This window comes from Hyperolius riggenbachi, chromosome 1, assembly GCF_040937935.1.
Source record: "Hyperolius riggenbachi isolate aHypRig1 chromosome 1, aHypRig1.pri, whole genome shotgun sequence".
NCBI lineage: Eukaryota > Metazoa > Chordata > Amphibia > Anura > Hyperoliidae > Hyperolius > Hyperolius riggenbachi.
Window position 1 is genome coordinate 277,026,882 of NC_090646.1, and position 9,949 is coordinate 277,036,830.

The 9,949-nt window shown below is 45.7% G+C and overlaps 1 long non-coding RNA gene across 1 annotated transcript; it reads left to right on the top strand.

The window, feature by feature from the left end:
• Positions 1–874: 874 nt before the first annotated feature.
• Positions 875–9,949, top strand: LOC137548114 (uncharacterized). The gene is made up of 2 exons (XR_011026671.1): positions 875–1,771; positions 9,526–9,949. It is a non-coding gene; the product is annotated as an uncharacterized lncRNA (long non-coding RNA).

Consider the following 9,949-nt stretch of genomic DNA (forward strand, 5'->3'; position numbering starts at 1 on the left):
ACTGCTAATATGGAAGACCGACTGCCTGGAGGGGTAACACAATTGTTTGCTATATGCTGCCTGCTAACTGCTGCTTATGCAAAGCTTTGCTTCTGCTTACTGCCAATCTGAACCGCCTGTGTGACGCTACTGTACCTATGATTCCGCGATTGGGAATCAAAAGGGATTTGTCAACTTATCTACACCTACCAAGGTTTACTGAATGGCGTGTCCAGATGGCTTTGTGAATAGGACTCTAGTGATTTCTCTTCAATATTAAGTTTTTTATCCCTTACTGTGGACCTGTCCAACTCAGTCCGTGGATCTGTAAATTGGGAGCTACATGATTGTTTTGTTTGGATGGACACAACTTGTGGTTTTCAAGGCAGCTTAGGAGACTCTAGTACAGCCTTTCTCAACCTTTCTACCATGGAGGAACCCTGCAAGTAACTTTTGGATCTCAAGGAACCCCTGCAAACAATTTTTTGGTCTCGAGGAACCCCTGCATTTATTTTGCAGGAGGCATGGTCTTTAAAAGTATGAGGGGCTGTTTATTTCACTACCCCATTACACTGCCACTCATTATACCATCTCCTGATGCTCCAATTTAGTGCTTCTTGTTACAGTACCACCTATTATAGTGTGCTGTATTATACTTCCCCCCCCCCCCCCCCACACGATGGGGGAAAATGCCAAGGAACCCCTGCAGAGTACTCAAGGAAACCTGGGGTTCCAGGGAACCCTGGTTGAGAGAGCCTGCTCTAGTATATACAATTATTGAAAGCATTGACTGTCATCCATGTAGGATACCTATACCTCCCACATGGGTTGATATAAAGAATTTTGGTACAGAGTACTGTGGAAAGAATTTTAATAATTAATATGTTAACCTTTTATAACCTACGTGGCTATAACGACCACATGCACAAGATCAGATTATTGTGTTAGAATGACACTTTAAGTTAATCGAGGAGTTATCACGATATCACTGAATATATATATTCTGCACATGTTTTGAACCATTTACTGTGTACAGTTTTTTTCCATATTCCTTCACAGTAAGCCAGAACAACCTTCAACCCCCCTTCAGTGTCATTCTGTACCAAGCACAGAGCCAGCAGGTTGAGAGGACCAGTTTAAACCAGTTCTCTGAAAGTATGGGTGATTCTGAAGGACATGAGACAAGAAACTGATGTCAGAAGATTTCTCTTTCCTGTTTTTCATTTATTCATGAGGGACACAGAGGAAGAACAACCCCACCTAAAAGGAGGAACTGGACATGCTGATTGGACTTTTAACAGAAAGAACTGCCCAAAGGGAGGAATATTTTATTATATTCATTAGGTTTAAAAGCCTCTGCGCACAGGAAGAGCTTGCTTTTTCTTTGCTTAGCAGGATTTGTGTAGCTACAATCCATACTCATGCTGACTGAGAAAACGCCCTTGTACAAGAAATAAAGACTTCTATGATTTTGGCAAATGAATGAAGAGTGTCTCATAAGTGAGTTTATTTACTTTTAACATCTGGTCTTCATCGAACCGGAAAACCTATAGTCACAGAAACGTGAGTCCGAGGAGCGCGTTTGCGACTGGCGAATCTGATAACAAGCTGGTGAAAGCCCACCGGGACGACGTTTCCTTCAAAAAGCAGGTGGCCAAACGCAACTGGAGCTCACGTCTTTGTGACGTACGGTTTATTTCGAACCGTGAGACCTCTTCAGCCAAGGTCGGTGAAATCGCCTACTTAGGATTCTAAAACAAACTTCTCGGGTGTCCTGAAAGCTTCTTAAATTGTAAGTACTACCTTTTTATTTCTGTAACTTCTCATACGCAGGGCTGCGCAAAATTAGAGTGTAAGTTGTTGATGTGTTGTTATGATGTTTGAAGTATGTTTAAAGGTTTAACTCCCTAAGTCCTAAGTCCCAAGTAACGGTTTATTACACTGAGCATTGTCAGGTCTCTGCTGCAGCCCCCGAGGTGCCTTAGCAGGAAAGTTTTTTATCTTAATGCAGGCACTCTGCCTTAGCGGGAATTGTAAGATTTTTGCGCTGTAAATACAGGAATTGTTACATCTTTGTGCATAAAGGGCAGTACGCTTTCCGGGAGGGGACCCACGGAACATTGTGAAGAGGTGTGTAAACAAGGGGGGGGGCGAGTTAAACAGTAAAAGAATTGTTCGATTGTTGTGAGAGAATGGGCCAAAATACAGGAAAGATCAAGGCTACTGATGATGAATATGTCATGCGCAGAAGGAACAAAAGCTGGGTAAAATATTGTAGCCTGTGGAGAAGTAGATTTGGTTTTTTGGGACACCTTCACCCTGAGGGGTGCAAGAAGCTCGTTTCTCAAATAAAATGTGAAGCACAAGGTGACAGGAAGCTAGAAGGTCGGTTTGGTTTAGCAGAAGCTAAAATATGGCTAGAAGAGGCGCACAAGAGGCAGAAACAGGTGAATACATATTGGTTAGGAAAAAAGAACAAAGACCTGGAAGTGGTAACATGCACTCCACGCCAAGACCCTCAGATCCCTCCCCCAGTCCAGGGCCAAGCCGTACCAGTCTTAGACCAGGCTGCGGCCCTCCCACATGACGCAGATGGGGCCCCACAGGGAAGTGGAACTAAGCAAGAGGAGGAAGGGGGGGCCACGGGAGGTTCGGAGGTAGGAACAGATAGAGGGGGAGTGCTGACAAGGGCCACAAAAAAGAAGATAGAGGGGGAGGCAGGGGTGCACGTTTCACAAATGTATCCATCACTACCCCCACCATATGTGCACCTGCGGGCTACAGCCCCTGCCTGTGAGGCAACTACTATGCCCATGATTCAGATGCCAAACCCTGCGGGAGGTGAGGCTGTGAGGGTTTATAGGCCATGGACAGATAACGATGTGAAGGAAGCTCTACAGGGCATACCCTCACATCGTGAAGACATAAATACATGCATAAGGGATATGAAAAACCTCCGTATCAGCTATGGCTTAGACGGGTTGGAATGTGAGAGGGTCCTTAGAGGGAAGTTCCAAACAGACTGGCACATGGTAGCTGGTACCTGGAACCCCTTTGATGCAGGAGATCCAACAAAAGATCCACCTGTTCCCCCTAAACCCCTGGTCTGGGACAGCGCTGATCTGATTCAAAGATATGATGCTGTACTTGACAGGGCTAAGGAGAAGTATAAGACGTCACCAGATTGGGGCCAGATCTCCATCATCACCCAAAAAGATGGAGAGGGAGTGGATGAGCTAGTAGCAAGGGTGGTGGAGGTTTTCAACAGACATAGTGGCATAGCTCCCCCTGCTGACCGCACAGTAGATTCCCCATATGAACAACAACTTAAGATTGCTGTACACAGAGCTTTGAAAGAAGATGTGGGCAAGTTTGTGACAAAGCACATGGTTAATCATAGAACTTGCAGACTGACTGATTTCCTGGAATATGCCCGGCATGCTGAGCGTGTTATTAAGGAGAAGGGAAAGAAAGGAAAGAAAGCTGCCACATATGTTATTGATTGCAGTGATGATGAGAATGGTTGTTATGTGAATGACAGTGGGCGCATCGCACGCCCACAAAAGCGCAGATTTAAGGACTATGAAGGTCGCAAGCAACGCAGAGAGTGCTTTGAATGTGGAAAGAAGGGTCATCTGGTCCGTCAGTGTCCCGAGAGACACCAAGGTCCACAATGACTAAGCATGGGTGAAGGTACTGAGGTTGTAGAGATTAACTATGCAGATCGCTACAAGCCTGAGATTACCTTATTGGTGGCAGGTGTGAAAGTTAGATTTTTGGTGGATACAGGAGCTTGCAGATCTGTGCTGATGGCTGAAAGTGGTGTGAAGTGGAAACAGCAAGGATCAGTCCTTGCTAGGAACGCTGGAGGTGGGGCATCCTGGGAACCAGTTAGTGACCCAATAGTAGTGGAAGATCCCTGTACAAAGAAAAGGGTAGAATGTCAGTTCATTGTCTCAAAAGCCTGTCCGATTAACTTGTGTGGCAGGGACCTGATAGGTGATCTAGGCATCACCATAGCTCCTGGGGAGGATTCCCTTAGAGTGATAAGGGGGGGCTCCATAGCCAAAGAAGGTTACATCTGGTATGGATTAGTGTTGGATCAGTCCGCACACCAATGGGTTAAAATGCAACTGGAGAAGTTCCCTGGAAAAGGAAACTGTACTACCAAGCCCCATGTAACCACCCACTTCCTCAACACATGTGTTCCAGACATTGAATATGAGGAAGAGTATCCCCTGGGAAGGAGGGCGAAAGTGAAAGTGACACGTGTGTATGCAGACAGCAAAGGGAATGTTGTGTGTGCGTGTGCAGTACCAGGATACACCAAGAACTCCCCTTTTAACTATATGGGAGATGAAATGTACAGGTTGAATGAGGTGGTGCCCCATGTGCCTTTGAGAAAACCTCAGTGGGGTGCATGGAAACGGTGTGGTGAGCTTGTGACTAAGTGGGAAGGTATGAAAAAGGAAGAACTGGAAGCAGAGGGTGTAAGATGGATGGATGTTGATCATGACTTCATTGGTGAGTTGACCAGGTACCAGGAGGCCCCTCCCAATTCTGCCTGACGGTTATTAACAGAACAGGACATCTTAACCGATGTCCCGACTCAGCTGTGGGCCAAGTCAAAAACTGATGTAGGCCTGATCAGAACAGCAGACCCCGTGGTCATTACGCCAAAAGGAAATTACAGACCTTACCAGAGACAGTATCCTTTGAAACCGGAGGCAGAGGCGGGCATTGCCCCTACCATACAGGGACTATTTGAGCAAGGGGTAATCAGGGAAGAAAAAGACTCTCCATGTAACACTCCTTTGTTCCCGGTACGCAAGAATGATGGGACGTACCGTATGGTCCAGGACCTACAAGCTGTAAATGCTGCCATCATCCCCAGGGCGCCGGTGGTCCCAGACCCCAGCACCCTGCTTAACTCAATACCACCAGATGTGCAGTTTTTTACGATTGTAGATCTTGCTAATGCGTTTTTTTCTGTAAAATTGCATAAGGATAGTCAATTTTGGTTTGCTTTTACCTTCCGGAACAAAAGGTACACGTACACAAGGTTGCCGCAAGGTTTCTGCGAGAGTCCAGCAATTTATTCAGCTGAAATTGCACGCTCCCTGGAACCCTTCCCTGTCCCACCTGGGTGTGTTCTCCTGACCTATGTAGATGACCTTTTGATAGCAGCCCCTGACAAGCCCCTGTGTCTAAAAGTGTCCCTTGACCTACTTAAGTTCCTAGCACAAGAAGGTCACAAGGCCTCAAAAGCCAAACTACAGTTCTGCCAACAGGAGGTTAAATACCTTGGTCACATTCTGACTCCGGGGGGCAAGTCCCTAGACCATGACAGAATTACTGCAATTACTGCCATACCCCCACCTGTCACTAAGAAAGACATGATGACCTTTTTGGGTACCCTGAACTACTGCAGAGCCTGGATAGTTGACTGTTCCATCATTACACGTCCATTGTATGATGCCATACATTCACAACCAATGGGTATGCTAGACAAGATACAGTGGGATGACAAGCTGATGGAAAGCTTCCAAAAATGCAAAGACAAACTTAAAGACCCCTTAGTCTTGGCCTATCCCGATTACAACAAGCCATTCCATCTCATGACAGATTGCAGAGAAGGATGCATGACGGCAGTCCTCTGCCAGGAGTGGGGTGACAAAATGAGGCCTCTGGCCTACTACTCAGCACCATTAGACTCAGTCACCAAAGCACTGCCACATTGTGTCCAAGCCGTCATAGCAGCAGCCAAAGCTGTGGACAGCACAGCAGGTATTGTTTTATATCACGAACTAACAGTGAAAGTGCCACATGCTGTTCATGCCCTGCTCCTGCAGGAAAAGATGGTCTTGCTAACACCTGCTCGTCACCTGTATTGCACAGCCACTTTGCTTGGACAACCCCACATCACTGTTCAACGCTGTACCACCCTGAACCCCGCCACTTTACTACCCTTGCCATCTGACAACCAGTCTCCACATGACTGTATTGAAAATTCCCACCGTAGTTTTCTTCCCCGTCCAGACCTCCAGAGTGAGCCCCTAGAGGGGAGTAAAGTAGTCTTTGTGGACGGCTCTGCAAGCAGAGGAGAGAATGGAGAAAACCTAGTGGGTTATGCAGTAGTGACGCTGGAATCAACCGTGGATGCCGGTAAGCTCCCTTCCACGTTTTCAGCTCAAGCTGCGGAACTTTATGCTCTTACTAGAGCCTGTTTGCTGCACAAAGATCAACCTCTCACTGTCTACACTGACAGCCAGTATGCCTTTTCAACCGTGCATACATTTGCAGCTCAGTGGCACCAGCGGGGTATGGTTACGGCGGCAGGGAAGCCTGTCCGTCACAAAGAGTTGCTTCTCCAACTAATAGAAGCTATCCAAGCACCCTCAAAGTTGGCTGTTTGCAAATGTGCTGCCCATAGAAATGATGACTCCCCTGTCACTCGTGGCAATAACCTGGCAGACAAAGCAGCTAAATTAGCCGCAGCTACACCCCCTACTGACTTGCATTCCAAAGAACCTGAGTCTTTACATTCCACTGACCTGTTGAGTTTCCAAAAACAGGTCCCCCAACAGGAGATAGATAAGTGGCTTAAAGCAGGTGCTACTCAGTCTTCCACAGGCTTGTGGATGGTTGATGGTAAACCTTGTATACCAAGGGTTTTGTTCAGGCTGCTTGCTATTGTGACACACGGGGTTTCACATGTGTCAACAGGAGGGATGGTGGCTATCCTTGAACAAAGATACCATGCCCCAGGTATACAATCCTTCCTTAGGAGTTTCTGTGCCCAGTGCACGATTTGTGCCCAGAACAACACGGCTAAAGGCTTAAAGCCAGTGAAAGGACACACCCCATCAGGTACATACTCTTTTCACACCATTGCACTAGACTACATTGAGCTGACACCTTCTGAAGGGAAGAAATATGCCCTGGTCATACTGGACATATTCTCTGGGTGGGTGGAGGTGTTCCCCACCAACAAAGCAGATGCATTAACAGTCGCCAAGGCCCTCACTAGAGATGTAATACCAAGATGGGGGATCCCAGAGAAGATGATTAGCGACAATGGCAGTCACTTTGTAAATGAGGTTATATCTCACCTGACTACCTCATTGTGTATAGACGTCAGAAACCATTGTGCATACCATCCTCAGTCAGCAGGAAGTGTGGAAAGAGTTAATGGGACAATTAAGAATAAACTCAGTAAAGCCATCAAGGAAACAGGGAGAGGTTGGGTCTGGTGTTTGCCAGCAGTACTACTGAGCATTAGAATAACACCAGGGAAAAAGAGACTGTCACCTTATGAGATATTGTTTGGCAGACAGTACAGACTTCCCGACTTTGACACACAAGAACAAACCCTAGAAGACTGTGAGCTTGCTGACTTTCTGAAGTACACTTGCAGACAAAGACAGAGGGCCAGGTATCCGGGTCCAATACCCAAAGGGGAGGTGGAAGAGGGACAGGAACTGAATCCTGGAGATTGGGTGTGGGTAAAGGTGATAAAGAGGAAATGCTGGTCCTCTCCAAGATGGGAGGGCCCCTACCAAGTCTTGATAAGCACACCAACCGCTGTCAGAATAGCGGAAAGAGCAACATGGGTACATCTGAGCCATTGCAAGAGGGCGCACATGGGCCTTCCGGTCTAGATTAATTGAAGATCCAGAGCCCACCCGTCCTACTGACCATGGATGTTATGCGGGTTCCCGCAGCACTGGCCATACGCTTGTGTGCAATTTCCCACTCCCCTCATCCCCCGTGGCAACGCTTTGGCAGTCCTAACGTCTACAACTATAGCTCCCTCTGTCCTTCCCCAGGGTGGGAGGGCCCTTGCCAAGTTTCTGAAGCAAGCAAGAAGGAATTCCTGGGTCCATCTGACTCACTGTAAAAGGGCACCCATTCCCGGTTCAGGGACAGAATAGACAGTATCCTGTGACGGGAGGTGTACGCTCCTGGGCCCTGGAGTGTGAGGAACATTTGCCTGAGCTCCAGTCAAGACAACGTCACAGCGGGTGGGGGGAATATTAGAGATTTTCCACCATTCAAAGTGGGCACAAGCCCTGAACAGGATAACTGAGGAGCTAGATTAGGGAGAGTGGGGGGCCCGTTTAATTTTCAGAGTAATTGTTTAAAAAAAAAAAAAAAAAAAAAAAAAGAATGGGGATCTTGGATACAGGATACTTTAACACTCCAGTGGGAAAAGGAACCATAGTTGCTATGGTAACATTGGCCCTGATTGTGATCATAGTTGAAGGAATCACCTGGTTACAACTCCCTACCGACGAGACTTTAACTAGACAAGTTAGAAAACTAATCACACAAAGAACGTCCAAATATACAAACCACGGGTATGGGACAGGGGTGATCGACTTGAATGCAACCATCTCACCTGGTATGGACAATGTAGTGTTTAGACTAAAGCCACTGAAATATTTGTGGATAAGTGCGGAACTAACTACAACTTTTACTTGGGAGCAAGGGACAGACTACCCATATTAAGCTGGAAAGATGTGTGGAAGACTACTGATCCATCTGGGTGGGAGACATGCAGTACAAAGTTAGACCCCAAAGACATAAACCTGTACGACAGAATAAGCATCCAGAAAGTCGCAAATGAAGTTTGGATAATATTAAAAAGACCTGAGACGACAGATACTGACAATAACATCACAGACCTTAGAAGTGACTTGTTTAGAATAATAAATCTATTGACTGATTAATTGAAGTGAAGACTAAATTTGTCTGTTGTATGGTGGGGAGAACATGCCCGAAATCTTTCTCACGCCCAATTGAGACCTATACGTGTACACTGATGCTGCAAAGGATAAATACTGGGATATGTGGGTGTGTAAACTGAAAGGGAAACTGGATTGTATGACGACACTGGTGAAAGCCCAAAAGGAGACCAGTGCCTGAAGCAAATGCCAGACAGTCCCTGAATGAGAATGCTCATTCCTTTGTCCCATGTTCTTACATCAGATATGTATGTAACCTTAATGCAAACATGATGATGGTATGCTGGAAGGAGATGGCCAGGCCAACGTGTGAGGCAATAATTCCAGCTCACGGCCAGAGCCTGATTTCTTGTTTTTGATCATTTCACTTCTATGCCTTGACTTGCTGTAGTGCATACCCATTTGCAGCAAAGGGGAATAGAAGGCTGTGTTTGCTTGAATTTCTAACCCCTGTAGTGGAGACACATTTGCAGATACCTGAGGTTTAAGTAAGCATAAGCACAGAAATGTGAATGTAAATATTTCTTTTTATATTCATAAAAAAAAAAAAAAAAAAGAGGCCACAACCCACAGTATTAATTATAAACAGGAGGGAAATGTGGAAAGAATTTTAATAATTAATATGTTAACCTTTTATAACCTACGTGGCTATAACGACCACATGCACAAGATCAGATTATTGTGTTAGAATGACACTTTAAGTTAATCGAGGAGTTATCACGATATCACTGAATATATATATTCTGCACATGTTTTGAACCATTTACTGTGTACAGTTTTTTTCCATATTCCTTCACAGTAAGCCAGAACAACCTTCAACCCCCCTTCAGTGTCATTCTGTACCAAGCACAGAGCCAGCAGGTTGAGAGGACCAGTTTAAACCAGTTCTCTGAAAGTATGGGTGATTCTGAAGGACATGAGACAAGAAACTGATGTCAGAAGATTTCTCTTTCCTGTTTTTCATTTATTCATGAGGGACACAGAGGAAGAACAACCCCACCTAAAAGGAGGAACTGGACATGCTGATTGGACTTTTAACAGAAAGAACTGCCCAAAGGGAGGAATATTTTATTATATTCATTAGGTTTAAAAGCCTCTGCGCACAGGAAGAGCTTGCTTTTTCTTTGCTTAGCAGGATTTGTGTAGCTACAATCCATACTCATGCTGACTGAGAAAACGCCCTTGTACAAGAAATAAAGACTTCTATGATTTTGGCAAATGAA